Source organism: Callospermophilus lateralis, chromosome 15, assembly GCF_048772815.1.
Source record: "Callospermophilus lateralis isolate mCalLat2 chromosome 15, mCalLat2.hap1, whole genome shotgun sequence".
NCBI lineage: Eukaryota > Metazoa > Chordata > Mammalia > Rodentia > Sciuridae > Callospermophilus > Callospermophilus lateralis.
The window spans coordinates 36,227,221-36,244,222 of record NC_135319.1 but is presented as its reverse complement, the minus strand read 5'-3'; positions in this window follow the sequence as shown (position 1 = coordinate 36,244,222).

Sequence of the window (17,002 nt, the reverse complement as noted above, 5' to 3'; positions counted from 1 at the left end):
TTTTTTTCCTCCACTTAATTATTATTTGTCTAATGACTTGGCCATTTCTATGTGTTCTCCCTTCAACACCACCCTTCATATAAATTACTTTCTATTTGGCCCCAAGAACCTGTAGCCTTCAGCTGCCTTCAGGGAGATGTCTGTGCCTTTTGCTGGTCCCATCTTGGGGACTGAACACAGGGATTTTCACATGCTGGGCTAATGCTCTGCAACTGGGCTACATTTCCAGCTCTTCCTTTGTTGATTGTAAGCCTCCCATCTCCACATCAGAAAGGTCTTTGAGGAAAAGCTTAGGTTTATTTCCTGGGTGAATTCACATCTATCCTGAACCAGAGCCTTCTCTGGTTTCCTTTTGGGCCTGTGGAAGTATATAGAAGGAGGAAAGAAGAGAAACAGTAATTCTACAATAGAAAAAGTGTTCAAACATTTGGCTTCTGCTGCTCATTAAATAATGTCTAATATTTGACTTGTTTGCTAGGTAGATATGGGAAATTGAGGATTTAAAAAAAAGAAGAAAGATAAAATAATTAAAATATAAAAGGCCAAAGATATATTTTAACGAATTAAAAAACTTTGAATCAGGCATGCATCTATTTTATCTCTGTGTCTGATTGTTCAAGGTAATAAGTGGTAGAATCAGAATTCAGATCCAGACCTGCTGCTGGAAGCCAAGAGTCTTTACTTGAGTTCCTCCAGTTACCTATGCCAGAACCACATCTGGTGTTTGGTAAAAATGTGGATTCCTGAGCACCATCCCAAATTCATGAGATCAGATACTCTGGAGAAGGGGCCCCAAGGAATCTGCTTTGAACACACTTCCCAGGTGATTTCAACCTATCCCATGGCTGAAGCATACTGCCCGGGGTGTTCTGGATTCACATGTGGGTGGTTTTGAATTTCACTCATCTCATCTGTTCCAGGCAATTGATAGAGAGTGAAGGAGACATGGGCCCAGTGAGGACACCCAAAGAAGCTGGAGGGGTCAAGGAAGGATGACTCCATTGTTAAGGCCAACATTTGGGCATTTCTTATGAGAAAGCAGTGGCTAGCCTTTAAAATAATGAAGCACGGAAATGCTTGTGCTATAATAAGAAGAAAGAAAAAAGGCAGAACATAAAACTGTGTGGTGCTGGGATTGAACAGTGTAAAATAGTACGTCTGCAAAGGGACTGGGAACATCTGAACCAATGAAAATAGAATGGGCTGCTCTAGTGGGATTAAGGTGATTTTCAACAAACACACATGCAAACCCTTAAGACATCGATTTTCACTATTAGTGTCAAAATGTTATGCACTGAGATTAAAAAAGAAACGAATCAAATGGTTTATGGGAAGAAAGGAACAATCCACCATTCTCTTGCCTTATTGGGAAAAAATATCTTGCTGTCTATTTGCTGCTCTGACCTGGAAACCAACACAGAGTAGGCACAAGGGTCCTCAGTCCTCACTCTCCTTACAGAGCTGTACACAATTGAATGTACATACATTAGCAAGGCAGCAGCCAACGCTGGTGGGCCATGGGATGAGCATCTGCTGGCCTCTGGGTAACTGCCAAAAGTAGGGTTCTTAGGATATTGGAATCCTGAAAAAGAAGATAAAATTTGGGAACTGGGTTAGGGAAGGAAGCAGAACCCTATGATTTCTATTTATTTCATAAACATTGCCCAGTATGTACTCCCCGTGGTTCTAATGGTTGGGCAAGAAATGTCTGTCAAAGAAATCTGGTGCTTCCTGTTTCAGATATTGCATTTGCAATCAGAAAAAAATTTCTAACAAGACCAGTGATTTTAATAACCATTATTTGCACAGTATCTAGGCCAGGCATTTCTCACACATATTTCTCTTAACTTTTTCAGTAATGCCCATGGTATATTTCCTCATCCCCATCCCAAAGATATAGAAAACGTTGAGAGTTTAATTAATTTATCTAAGGCTATGTAATGATCAAGTGGTGAACTTGGAATGGCTTGATGATCCCAAAGTCTATGCTCTTTGACACTGGCTGTGGTTGGTCACAGCCTCCTGTATTATTTGATGCAGGATTTTAAGATTTTAGGAGAGAGCTCCAGAGAGGGTTAGTTGGGTGCAAGGAGGGTGTGAAAGGATGAACAGAAGTGGAGCAGGAAAGCAAGCTGTGGAAGGGAAGGGCTGACCATGGTCAGAGTGTGCTTGTGGGGTGGTGTTGGCTCAGCAGGCCATGGGCTCACCATGAGGTCAAACCATTGATTTTAAAGTGTGTTCTGAATATGAGATTAAACTTTCTAGCAATTGGAGGATGGTAGAGATTCAGTTGGGAAATAGTTAATTCCTGAGACAGCTCTACCATAAGTGCTGGGAAGGGGTTCAGCCGCGACTGTTTCAAGGTGGATTTACAATCATCGGCTCCTGATTCCTCTACTGTTTCCAGGTGACTGCTTCCCTGGCTCTCCATGCTACTTACACACACCTGAGAATTCCTCTTGGGAAGGATTTGAAAGTATAAGACCTCAAGTTGGTTGAGTTTAGAAAAAAGAACAGAAAATAAAGTCATTGAACAGTTAATTGAAGAATCTACAGTGCACAAAATATTGTTCTAGGTACATTGAGAACCAGACATAATGCAGAAAAGCAGGTCCCTAGCAATGCTGGGAACTCATTTTTTTCACATTTTTTATTGGTGTATTATAGTTCATAAATAATGATGGGATATGTTGCTACGTATTTGTACATGTATACTATATAACAATATAATTTGGCCAATATCACTCTCCAGTACTTTCCCCCTCCTTCCCCACCTCCCACCCTTTGGCCCCTTTCCTCTACTGATTTCCCTTTGGTTTTTAAGAGTCCCACCCCCACTCTCTTTTCCTTTTTTCCTTTTTTCTCTCTAGCTTCCCCCATGTGAGAAAAAACATCTGACCCTTGACTTTCGGAGTTTTACTTATTTCACTTAACATGATGATTTCTAGTTCTATTTTCCTGCCAGTGCCATAATTTCATTATTCTTTATGGCTGAGTAAAATTTCATTGTGTATACATACCACATTTTCTTTATCCATTCATTTATTGATGGGCATCTAGGCTGTTCCCACATTTGGCTCCTGTAAATTGTGCTGCCATAAACATGGGTTGGGACCTCTTGATACGTGGTGTCCTGGTCATGCAGGGAAATACTTTCCATTGATAAAAATCACCATGAAAAGGGCCCACGTGACAAGGCAGGATGGACAGATAAATGTCTGGAGTGCTCACAGAAGGGGCACTGACGGCGGTGTCTGCTTAAGTTAGGACAACAGAAAAACGCGTAGGAAGCCCCTTTGCGAATTTCAAGTGCTCTACATTTTACAAGAGAAAAAATGATAAAGGTGAGAGGGCAAAGGTGAATCTGATGAGGATGATGGTTATTGATGATGTCCCCAGTAACTGGCTCTTTCCATCGACACATGAAAGGTCTGAAAACCAATGTTATCAGAAGGGCATTCAGCTGACTGCAAACCAATATTTCATTTGCTATAAATCTTTTTCATGTTAATAAACTTTGGCTAGTGGGATTCCTTGGGGGCAGGGAGTCTATATCCCGAAAAGAAATATTGAAAAAATTAGAGAAACATTCTTATTGCTAATGACTTGGTCAACTGAGAATGGGAATTAGGCCTCATTTCGGTTTGTTATTAGGCATAACATGTTTTATTCCTTTGTGTAGAAAATATGAGCTTTTGATATCACTGTTTAGTATAATTGACTCTTCTGAGCCCTGTTTGAACTTAGTGATTCATCATTTTTCAAATTAGTAGGGACACAGTTAGGGTAATCTGAAGCCATAATCAGTGAAAACCTTCCGAATGCCTTCTACAGTAATGGATTAGGCTGTCATTTGTGGTATCTGTTATCATCTGAGCTTAAGATGCCAATTTAAACTCATTAGTTTAATTTTTAAGACATTTCTCCTTGCTTCTGACAGCTCTAGGAAGCACGTCCACTTGATGCCTGCTGCCTTATTTGTTGAAGTTGGCAGAAGTGACCCCCCCCCCCCCGACTCCCCGCCCTTGTAAAAGACAAGATACTCAACTGTCAGGCACTCACAGGGCCATCCATCTTCTTTGGCCCTTCCACCCACTGGGGCTGGACCACAGGCACCCACCGTCTCTGCTTTCTCTTTGTCATTATGCTGTTGTCAATTCTGCCGTTTATTCAGTGATTAATCATCATTTGGAAGGTTCTGCTGGGAGCCCACAGAAAGGAGCCTATTCCTGCAGGTGGTTTCCCTCGGATTAGTCAAGAGTGATAATGACTTGCTGCTGGGGCTTTGTCATAGGAGGGGAGGATGGTGAATTCTTTTCCTTTTGCAGGGATGCAATTGAATTTTATAAACCTGGGAAATAAACTTAATTGTACAAAGAGCATCCAAACAGATCTTTTAAAAGTGTTTCTAGAGACACCATTTTCTGTTCCATCACATTTAAAGTCACAATTTGCTTATACTATTGCCTTAAAATTAAATTTTTTTTTTTTAGGCCATTAACACACACATTCATGCCAACTTAACTGCCTAAAAATATCTCCGTGAAAGATGAGATTTTCGTTGTCTTATCAGCAATTGCTTCTTACCAAGTTAATATATTCTTTATTTTTACCTTCAGTAGCCACAACGATGGATACCATTGGTTTAACTTGGTGCTGTATTATTCTTTTATATTATTTGTTTAGGAAAAAAAAGTCTCTGCAAGAGAAGGTTTCAGTTCCATGAGTAAAAAGCATGCAGACGGAGGGGTAGCCGGCAGATTTTTCCTGAGGGGCTCATGTCTGTAGAAACTAGGGTGCCATCGTGAAATTCTTAAAAAAAAAAGAAAGTGAGGGTACCTTAGTGCAACCAGAGGAGGAAATGAGTGTCTCTAGGTGGTGGAGAGAAGTGAGAACCGAGGAGGGTTGGGAGGAGCCAGGGATGCCATTCAGCCCACTTCCAGCCCAACCAGCTTGACATGATTATCATGCATGTGATTTCCAAGTAAGCAGATAGGGTTTCCAGAATAAGGCATGTAAGTCCCTCTGTGGAAAGTGAGACAGAATCTGAATCTGACTGGTTTTGTTTTTTTTTTTTAAACTTCTTCCTTTATCAAGGGGACAAGGGTGAATGGGCCCAGATAGAATTCATTCCTGACCTCAGTCTTATTCCTGTGAATGAAATCAGAGTTCCTGGGAATCCCAAACCTGGTTTGTCTACTTATTCGTTATTTTTTTTTTTATCTTCTCTTAATGTGAAGTTTCTCTCAACTGATGTGTGTGGATGAATGAGACTAAACTTGTCAAAGTAACTAATATTTAGATTGAAATGCAAATGATGTGTCCCTCTTCCCAGACCCCCTCCTCTTTGCCACACTTTGCTGGTGATGTAGGTTTTCTCTTGTGCCTTTACTCTCTTGGTCTGAGGCTGAGTGTGGTATTTGGAGCCCAAATGTGATCTTTAAAGGCTCCTCATGTGGGTGGAAGAAAACAGTGGCCACTTGGTGTATCCCGCTGGTGTGCATGGCTAGTGTGTGTGTGTGTGTGTGTGTGTGTGTGTAGGAAAAGCCCCTCCCCCAGGACAGCTGCCACTTGGGCAGTGAGCTCCATCCTTACTGGAGTGATTTGCAATTCATAGGCTGGGCTACTCACTCTCTGACAGGCCATTTGCCCAAGGATCAGGAACAGCTGTTTCCTGACAAGTGATGGGTAAGAGTGACAGCAGAACTGCCAGCCAGGGAGGTGGCTGGTAGACATGTGGTGGAGGAAGGACTCTTGCAAAAGATAGGTTAGGGGTAAGAGAGCCAGGTGGATGAGTGAGGGGTAGGTATAGCTGTCGGGGGGACAACAAGAGCCTTCCTGGACAAAACAGCAGATTCGAACACAAGCCTCCATCTCTCTTCTTGACCTTCAGGCTGCCTCCAGCCTACCCCTCCCAATCTAACCTCACTCTGGGAGGTTTTCTCCACTCTTGGACAGATGTAAGGGGTATCTGAAGGCAGCCTGAGTGTAATCCATCCCAGGTGAAGACTTGCTTTTGAATGGGTGTCTGGACATGGAGCATGGTTCTCAAAGTGTGGTCCTTGGACCAACAGTGTCAACATCACCTAGAAGCTTGTTAAAAATGCAAAATTCTTAGGCTTTCGTACAGACCTAACTGAAGTGGAAGTTCTGGGAGGTGGGGGACCAGAAATCTATTTTAACAAGCCATCCAGGACAGTCTTATGGAAACTAAAGTTTGAGAATTACAGACCTAAGTTGACCCAGTGGTATTTTGAGTCATTTATTCGTGGATTGAGGAAAAAGGGAACTAAGGAGAACAGGGCCTCCCAAGTCCCTCTTAACACCCAGAGGACCACTGATCAACTTGTAAGTAAAACTGTCCCAACCATGGATCCCAAGCTGCTGAAACAAGAGTAAAAATAGTCTTTAGAATTTAATTAATTGGAAAATTTCAAGTCTGGACACATAAACTACTGAATACCTGAGCTAAGGTGGCATTCTCTTTTTCTAGAGATCAGGTTAGCTTTCTGATTATTCTTCTGGAGTTGATGCATTGCCCTGGGTGAGAAAGAAAGGGAATCTTCATTATTTTAAGATCCGGCACATAAATCACGCTAATAAAGAGCATAAGGATACAGGATATTTTCAGTAATTGGCAAATTCTCTCTCCAACCTAGCCCCTGCTTCAGGGGGTGGTACCAAGGAACATTTGATGGAAGAGAATGAGGCCTTCAGAAAGTTAGGAGTGCGTCCAAAGTCATGGTCAGTTCCCAGCAGCAGATCCTGGGCAGATTTCTAGTGAATTGAAAACCTTAGTTTTATCTCAAGAGCCTGTTTGTAGCTCTTCATTCATCTACTCTTCTCAACCTTCTTGAACCTAATTTTATTTTTGGTTTATACAGCCTCTTGCAGCAACAAGTTCCAGATGAGGCAATTCATTAACTATCTACAATGGAAAAGAATGTGTGCCTTTATTTATCCTAAAATGACCTCTTCCAAGTTTCAAGGGTGCTTATCTGAAATCTTAACTCCTGGGTTTGGGTGTAGATGCTTCCGACTTTGAGATAGTCTCTAAGTGATTGTGTAAAGATGAGTCAGTAGCCTAGATCAGCACTGCCACCCCACACCCGGGAGGAAACTCTCCAGGACGGGAATTCCTTGAGTCTATGCCAGGGCTGGCTTCCCTTGGCTAGAGCTGGTGATCATCTCCACAGCATGATTTGAGGAACTCACGCAGACCCACCACATTCCTCCTGAATGCATGACTAGACTTCCATCATTAGAAACTTATTTCTTGGGATAAAGCATCTCATTTTTTTTCTAGTCTTTTCTTCCACTAGGCTTAGTTTTCAAGAAGGCAAAGAGCATGCTTCCATTACTTCGTTAACCCCTACCACCTTCACAGAGCCTGAAATAACAGGCTTGCTAGACCCTTTGAAAATTTACATATACAAATTCTCAGAGAGGGCAAGTAAATTTTTTATGAATGAGATGTGAGAGTGAATTTGGCTCTACACTTGGGGACAAATGAATGCTCCTTGCATTCATGAAAGTTGAATCTAGTGGGAGAAAATACTTGTAAAAAAAATTGCATTATCACCCCTCACCCAAAAAACAAGTTTCCAGAGATGGAGTTTCAGTTGTTGTTGATCTGGCTGGTAGGACTGGTCAGACAAAGAGTCACCTTCCTCCCTCACTGCTCTGTTCCTCTCTAGAGGAGCACTGTTTACCCCCATGCATTGAACCAAGAAGTTCAGGGAAGCACGAGTATTCTAGGGACTGGAAATATAAAACAGAAACGTATTGAAGTAGTTGCTGGTATTTACTGGGCATTTATCAGGAGCTCTCTTTATCTTTATTTTATTTATAAAATTTTATGTGGTGCTAAGGATCGAATTCAGCCCCTTGCCTGTACTAGGCGAGTGCCCTGCCACTGAGCCACAACTCCAGCCCCTACGAAGAGCTCTTTAAGTCACTATTTATCAATTCTGTGGATTCTTACAATAATCCCACGAAGCAGGCACTCTTAGTCTCTTCACGTTACAAGAGAAAAAAAACAAGGTGCAGAAAGGTTAAGGAACTGCCGAAGGAAACTTTGCTAGTAAGGGGAAGAGCTAGAGTTCAAACCCAAGGCAGTGAGATTCACAGCCTGGAGCAGAACTGCTGCTCTCAGGGGAAAAAGGGGCGCAGATGGGCAAAGTCAGAGCGGCAGACTGGACTTCTAGCTCACCCTTCTTTGGCCAAGGTGAGCCCCACAGAGGTGGTAGCAGTGCTCTGGGAGGGAAATCCTGTCAGGAATGCTTGATGTGATCGTGCTATCAGGTAGGGGAAGGAAAGAGGCAGGGGAGGTGAGAAGCTTTCTTTCCACTCCCGCCATGTCCTCCTCTCTCCTGTTCACCTCTTCCTAATCATTTGATCAGCTCTCTGTGGAAAGCACTTAGTTGCTATGGTAATGAGTACTCTACAAATATTAATAGAATAAAGCCAAACAGAATATCACCCCATTAAAGCAGAGGCTCATGGAATTAGCCTTGAACCTTGTGGTCTAATGATGGGCCACTCAGTCGTTTTGCTTTCAATCCTATTGAACCTGTGTGCAAGTTCTGGACCTCCTGGGGATGCACTATAAAGATCCAGGGTAAATGCCATCGTGTTGCTTTTTAAGCCCAACCCACCTCTTCTCCAGTGCAATGCACATCACAGATGTTCACTGTTTCAATTTTTTTAAAAGTGAGACTTAATAGAAGAAACAACTGCCTCTCTGACTCGTTGATATTATATTGGGTAGCTTAGCTCATGAGATTTAGCTTTGAAGGAATATGGATCAGAAGAGATAAGGATCTTTGTCTAAGAGTCTCAAACTCAAGTGCCTACAGGGTAGAGGCAGGTAAGGCAAATGAGAGAGGCAGGCTGTGCACAAGGCAGTTGGGAGTGGTGGCACTGTGCCATGCTTGGAGCTTGGAATCTGATTCTAGATACAATCAATGTGCTTGTTTAATTATTTTCCCTCCATCTCAGGATTTAAAGCGACATAAAGAAATGCAACAAAAATAAATAGAAAATAAGGTAGAGAAAATAAGGATGAGTTTAATGAACATACTGACTTTAAAGTTCTGTGCAGTTGCTATATGTATGTCACAAGTCTCTGAGCCTCCTAGCAGCCAAGGTAGGAAAGAAACAAACCAAATATTCAGGAAAAGCAGAGACTACTTCTGGTTCTGAAGACTTTGGACTCCTGTGGACTCAAACTTTGTCCTCTTTTCCTTCTCTCTTGGCTGTCTTTCCATTTCTCTAATAATTCTTCCTGAATTTCTTTTGGGACTAGGAGTAGGGAAAGTGTCCAAGGGGGAGACTAAGTTTCAGTTTTAAGAGATGACAGGTTCTGGAGATGTCAATTAATGATACTGCATTGTCTACTTGAAATTTGCTGAGAGGGCAGATCTTAGGTTTTTCCACCACACACCCATGTGCACATGCATGCACACACACAGGAGATGTTAATTCTGAGAAGAGATGGATGTGATAAATTAGCTTGATTGTGGTGAATATTTCACAATGTATAAGAATATCAGGTTATCAGGTTGTAAACACACAGTTTTAAATCATCAATTATACTTCAACAAACCTGGGAATTAAAAGAGTTATAGTTCTTTTAATATGTAAGTTTTTTTTTCCTTCAGCCTCTAAATGAAATTGAGTCATCATACATATTAGAGTAGCTTATTTTTTTTGGAAACTGTTTCTTCAGGGAAATAAATAAATTTCACCCCTTTCTTTCATTTCTGTAGTTCAAATAAAAATGGGGTTTGTGTTTGTCCAGGATGGAATCAATGTCTGTATTAGTTATCTGTTCTGTATAACAAACTACCCTAAAATTTAGTGATTGCAATCAATAACAAACGCCTATTATCTCACACGGTTTCTGTGGTTCAGGAATTTGGAATTGGCTTAGCTGGACGGCTGTGTCTCCGGGTTTCTAATGAAGTTAGAGTCAAAACATTGGCCAGACTGCCTGTCCTCTGAAGGCTCTACTGGGGTTGGAGCATCCAATTCCAAGATGGTGGAATCTGACGAGTTAGTACTGGTTCTTGGAAGAGAGTTAATTCCTCACCCAGTGGTACTCTTCTTAAGGCTACTATAGTGTCTTCATAACACCATGACTGGCTTTTCCCACATAGACAGTAAGGTAGGAGACATAGTATCTTTTACGGATCTAGTCATGGAAGTCATGAACCTTGATTTCTATAATGTTTTATTACATAAATAGGATGGGCCTATTCCGTATGGGAGAGGGATATACAGGGCATGAATACTAAGTGGTAAAAATCACCGGGGCCCATTTCACAGGCTGGAACATTGTTCTGAATTTAACAATTCCTAATTGAGTATTCACTTGTCAATGTGAAAGAAATGAAATATTAAGTGTGGGTCTGTCTTTATACTCTGTAGGGTCTAGGGAGAGATACTAGTGGTAACAGACAATGCACGTGGTTTAGTCTTTTTGTGTTGCTATAAAAATACAAGAAGCTGGGTATTTTTTTAAAGAGAATAGGTTTATTTAGCTTCTGGGCCTGGAAGTTCAAGATCATGCACTGACATCAGCTTCTGGTGAGGGTCTCATGCTACATCATAAAATGGTAGGTGACATCACATGGTAGGATTCTGTGTAGAAGTGGCAAGCCATGCATGTGAAAGGGAGATTCAGGGGAAGTTCCAGACTCACTTATGAAAACCCACTCATGTGAAATCTAGAGCCCAAGTGAGATAGCATTGATCCATCTCAAAGACCCAAACAACTCTCTTAAAACCCTGCCAACTTAATGCTGTTATATCGGGAAAGTAAGCTTCAACATGGGCTGGTGAGAATAAGCTACATTAAAACCATAGCAGCATGTTAAATGAATAATAGTCATTTGGGGCAATAGTATCTATTGAGAAGTGACCCTACATTGAAATGGTCAGTGAAGGCTTCAAAACCAGGTTAAGATTGAAAGCAATCGGTGGGGTAGAGTTAGGGAGGAAGCTATGGTTCTTTTGACTTCTCTCTATGAGCCACTCTCATTCCTAAAGCAAAGCACCAAAGTTTATCAGGTGGAGTTCTTTGCAAAGACGGTAACTCTGGCCAACTCAAGAAAGGAAAATGAGTTGTCAGGAGAATGCTGGGGTTTCTCACAGAAGACAAGAATAGATGAATAATGAGGTCTATGGAGAGAAAATGCAACAAGGGATTGTGGCAACAGAAACTCATAGCTGCATCAAATGAATCTGCTTCACTGACTCCTTCACAGGGCTCAGAAGAGAAAGCTTGATTGGCCCAATTTGTCATGTGGTTAGTCCACTGGAGGAGATATGAGTCCCAGTGATTGGCAGCTTCTTAGAAACACAAGGAGTAGAGAGGCTAACTTTCCCACTAAAGAAATACTGGTCAGGTACTGGACCTCATTTTAAGCACAAATAACTCTGTATTTTAGGAAAATTTGCTTTGCAATTTAAAGAAAATACGAGTCTATGAAGTCTCAAATATCATCTTGCTACTTATTATTTCTTTATGCTCATTGTGTTGGTTCAAGAGCATGCGCCAACATCAGCTTCTCGTGTGGGCCTCATGCCATGTTGAATTGTTTTCCCCCCAACAAGGCAATCCATTTGTCTTGAGCATCTGGTGCGTTTGGGTTTCTAATTAGTTTTCCAAAATTCTGTCCTCTGGACAAGACCAGTTATCCTTTTCTGTTCAGAAACAATCAAGTATCCAGCATTTCCTAACGTCACTCTGTTTTCATCTTCGTAGTACTTGCCAAAGTTGATAATTACTATTTACTGTTATCTATAATAATGAAACTGTTTGTTTACTTAGTTGAAGTATCTATCCTCATCGCTAAGCCAAAATATTTACTAGAACTTACTATAAAGCAAAGTTTCTCAACCTCAGCACTATTGAAATTTTGGACTTGGTAATTCCTTGTTATGGGGGCTAACAAAGAACCATTAACAATGCACCCACCTGTGTTGCAGGATATTTATCGGCATCATCAGCCTCTTCTAGGTATTAGTAAGACTCCTTGGTCATGGCGACCAAAAACTGTCTACAGATATTCCCTAGAGGCAAAATAATCCCTATTGGAGAACTACATGAATGAAAGAATTAATAACAGACTCATTCAGGCATGCCATACGATTTCCAAATTCTTGAATTCCACAGAAGTCTGTTGTCCATTGCTGGGTGTGGTGGTGTACACCTGTAATTCCAGCTACACAGAAGGCTGAGGCAGAAGTATTGCAAGTTTGAAGCAAGCCTGAGCAGTTTAGCAAAAACTCTGTTTCAAAATAAAAATAATAAAAATAAAAGGGCTGGGGATGTAGCTCAGTGGTAGTGTATTTGCCTAGTATGTGCAAGGTCTGGGTTCAATCCCAAGTACCACAAAATAGATAAATAAATAAACAAATGAATAAATAGGATGTTTCTTCATTTATTTATTCTGATTCATCATTTATTCATCTCTTCATTTGCCAAATATATACATTTTTTTGAAGGCCTGTTATTGGAAGTGATTAGGGTACTGCTTGACCTACAAGACTCAGGGGCCTCTGTTGGGAATTGTGGGCTGATGTTTAGACAAAAAAAAAAAAAAAAAAAAAAATCATCGCCCCAAGCTTATTGTGCACAGGAGAGGGTGGTAGTTTGAGTAACACATTTCGGATCAAGTTTATCCTTTAATAGCTGGTCTTTCCTTTCTTTTCTGCATCACAACCAGTTCAATCAAAGAAACAGTCCAGATCTAGAGTTCTTTTCTCCGTTAGCTTCCTTAATGCCTCTTATGTTGGTCATTTGACCTTAGCACCTACCTCACTGTCTTGGTGTTTATAAATCTTATAAATATGTCTAGACTTCTTAAATAAGTATTTTGAATAAGCTTATTAGAGTGGAAAAAAATCCTTTGATAAAAATGTAGTTTTATCTTTCGTCTGTCATTAGTCTAGCAATGGGACCCAGGCAGGTTGTCTAATTACTCAGGTTTACTTCATCTGTAAATGGGAAATGGATTTACTTGTTATACAGCTATTGAGATGTTAAATTAAATAATGTATATAAGTGATTTTATAAATTTAAAAGCACCATACAAATATAACATATACAAATATAACAATATTATTATTCTTAACAGTGTTAAGAATAATAATAGCAAACTTCTTGAGACAGAGACCATATTTTATGTCTTTGCATCTCTAGAACCTGCCATATATCTGCATATCTTGGAGTGGGCTCCACAAAAGACAGTGGCAATGCTGATGTGGTGTCTTGTGAAGTGTGGGTCTCATTCATTGTAAACTTGTTATCTCTGATTACACACTAGTCAATAAATAGTCGTAAAGTCAAAATTGAATTCCAGATAATCACCTAGGAAGTCTGCATTATTGCTCATGCATATGCATGCTGGCACCTTCTGAAGCTACGAGTTGTAAATATTCTATATGAAACATATTTTAAGGGTCTAATGGTATATTATGAATTTTTATTGAGAACTTTAAGGATATTTTATTTTATACAGGAACACATTAAATAAGGTAGGGAATCTAGTAAGATTTTACTTTGAAGCATATTAAGATTAAAAGTAATATATTTCAGTACTTAGGTCGATTCATTTTCTATTTTGGTTTTATTACATAAGAAAGTGAAAAACCCTCTAGACTATAGTAAGAGATTAATCTATCTAAAATATACCATCTTCCCCAGCTATTGCCTGAGTTTAAAAAATTATTTTAGCCAATGTACAAGTTCAATCAACTAAAATTTGTTATTGCAAAACTCACAGTTGGTTTTGCCTTCCTGATAATAGTGTATTTCATGGTAATTGCTAAAACCGAACACCATAGTAACAAATTTGTTTTACTAAAAATATTGAGATAACACAAATAAGACATTAAGCAAACTCATGTACTAGCTGAGTTGACCTTTCTTGAAAAATAAATACTAAGGAAATATTTTAACGAAGTTCCTTTTTGTTTTCTCAACTTAGGGTTCACTTCCAGTCAAATATTGTTTTTGTTTAAAAAGAATTAGGTTAATACCTGTTAAATGTGGTAGTAAAATTTTACTACCTATAATTAAGTTGTAAAACTAAATGGATTTTATGGATATAATTTTCAATATAAGCTTTATATATTTTAATGAAAAATAACTGACTAGCTGAATGTACCAAGTGCTATATATACTGGCTACATAACTTTGAAAATATTTAGTTTAGTTTTTTAAAGTGGGAAATTCAAAATGAGATTTCTTTAAGTAAATAAAACAGACTGATGTTGTATTTAAATTTGTATAGCACTGACATTTTTCTCTGTATAAGTTCAGATTTAGAGGACATTTATGGACTGTCTTCTATGGGCCAAATGTGGCATTAGCATTTTTCCTTGGTCATTTAATCTTCAGATACCCAGTGATGTCTTTTCTTTTAGAAGAATCAAAGGCTCCTTGAGGTGGAGTAAGTTGTCTAAGTTACAAGTTTAAAAAGTTCCAAAGACAGAATACAAACACAGAATTTCTTGTCATTATGCTCACCAGTACATTTCTTCAGGACAATGTGAAGTGAGGTACCCTGATACTTGTAGGACAACTTTCCCCAGAGCTAATGTGCTGAGAACTCCTGACCTTATGCAGAACCAGCGAACATGTCTAGAATCTCTAAACTTCTATAAGTTTCCCTGAACTTGGGAAAAAGGACAATTACTTATGGGATGCTTATTTTAAAATGTTTACTGGCTACTGATTTATTTCAGGTCGGTAGCCAAACATGAAATTTTTGCTGTTATTTACTGATTTATTTCAAGTCGGTAGCCAAACATGAAATTTTTGCTGTTATTTCCTAATTTGTCATGTAGAGGACAAATACAAAGTGCTCAGTGACTAGGTTGAAACCCAAACTTCACTTTATTCAATGATAATTTTTACCATCCATGTGCTTCTGTTGTCAAATGCAAATCCCTCTGGTTCTGTCAAAAGGTTAATTTAAAGAGTTTTTATGGACCTAACCTACTTTCTGATTAGAAATAGGAGTGGATTTTTTGTTTTCACCCAAGTAAACATCAATCCTTTGTTTCTTGTTTAAACTGGCTAAACCTGGAGTACCAGACACAGTGGGAGCTTGTAGACAAGGTTAGGGAAGGTTACTTAGGATGGAATATTGGCTAGCTTTAGGTGAACACTAAGTTTCAAACCCAAGAAAGCTGTCAAAGTCTAGTCCCATAGTATCTAATTCAGGGATCAGGGCTGGTGACAGAACTTCTCAACATTTGGTGGGTGTCCCCAGTGGATGAAGGAGGTTATGGGAACTATTATTAATGGCTTATCTAACATCCATTCTGTCTCTCTTCCTCACAAATGGTGACAGAAATTGATATTTGTTTTCAATCTGCATTTATCCTTTCAGAATTAGGATTCCCAAATATTAGATAGTTAATGGGATGGCACTTTCAGGATTTTAAAAAGTATTTTAAACTATCTTTCTTTCTTCTAGCTAGTGAGGAGTGGAACAAGAACAACTGAATTGGAAGGCTATGGGAGGATGGAAGAACCATATTGTAGAAGGAGCCTGAGACCTTGGTAATTGTGGATCTGCCAAGCCAGCCTGGGCCTGGTCCATAAATGTGAATTTTAATCCGAACTGATACACTAATACGAACGACCCTTATATTATTGAAAGTGGAAATGCATCTAAGAATAAAATCATATTTTGCAGTCCTCTTTGATGCTATATATGTAATGCATTTAAATTTGGGCCATTGAAATAAAATGGATATTGTAAAGGACTTCTGGGAAGATTCTTTAAAATCCTTATATCTTCATTCCTTCTTTTTGCCCTGCTGTCTGAAATATGGATGTGGTAGGTAGGTCTTCAGCAGCTATTTTGGAGCATGAGAATTCTTAAAAGAAAGAGGAAAGATGTAAATTCCTCAATGACTTCGCAAAGCTAACTTACCAGTATTGGACTACTTGCTTTTGGACCTTTTTTACACGAAGAAACAAACCTTTTGGTATTTGCCCTTTTATTTTGGGTTTTCTCTTAGGGCAATGAAATCTAATCTTAACTGATAGGTTAACTGAGTCAATATGGTACAGAGAACATGAATCTGCTCCAGAGAACTATAATGAGGAGCCCGCGGATCAGTCAGCTTTCATGTTGGAGCTCCAGTCTAATGCATGGTGTGGGTCATCAGGGCCCAATCCCTGGTAAGGAAGGAGCAGCTAGTGTGTTGCCAGACCAGACACTCTTTGTGTTGGGCACAGCCAACCCTGCAAGGTTTGGGGCTGTTGAGCCAGGCAGGGCTGGGCTGGGCAGAGGCAGAGGCAGAGGCAGGCGGGGGCTAATCTATAACATGCCTGTTATAGATGTGGTCCAGGTAGAATCATTCCACTGAGCCTCTTTCTCCTCCTGGGAGGCCTCTGTAAGCAGCTGGATCACTTTGGCATCCAGGCTGGTGAGACTCAGCTCTGCTCCTTTCTCTGTCACATGCAGTCCAGCTGCATCCCCACCAGCCCTGTTTCCCTGGCCTTGAGCTCATTTGCTCTCTCGGGATTAATTTGACTCTGAATACTCTAGACTCCAAAGTGTGGGAAAACTGGGGACACAAACAACAGAAGTCTCAGTGCCTCAGAGGCAGAGAGGAGTGCGGTCCCCTCAGTCAGCATCACGTAGGACCTGGCAGGCAGTTGTTTAGCTGGTGACATTTCATAGACAGAGACACTTCTAGGCAGTGACTCAGAAAGGCAGCCTGCTGCTGAGCAAGGACTAGGGAGGTCTATCGGCTCAATTTGGGAGAATCTAGGGTCATATGAAAACTATCAGATTAGCGTTTCTATAATGAAATAGGCAAGGCAGGAAGAAGCATGCTTTGAAATATAAATTACTACATAGATTGATGTTACTTATTTTATATGTTTTTAAATACCAGAAATGAAACCCAGGGGCACTTAACCACTGAACCACATCTCCAGCCTTTTTAAAAATTTTATTTTATTTAAAAT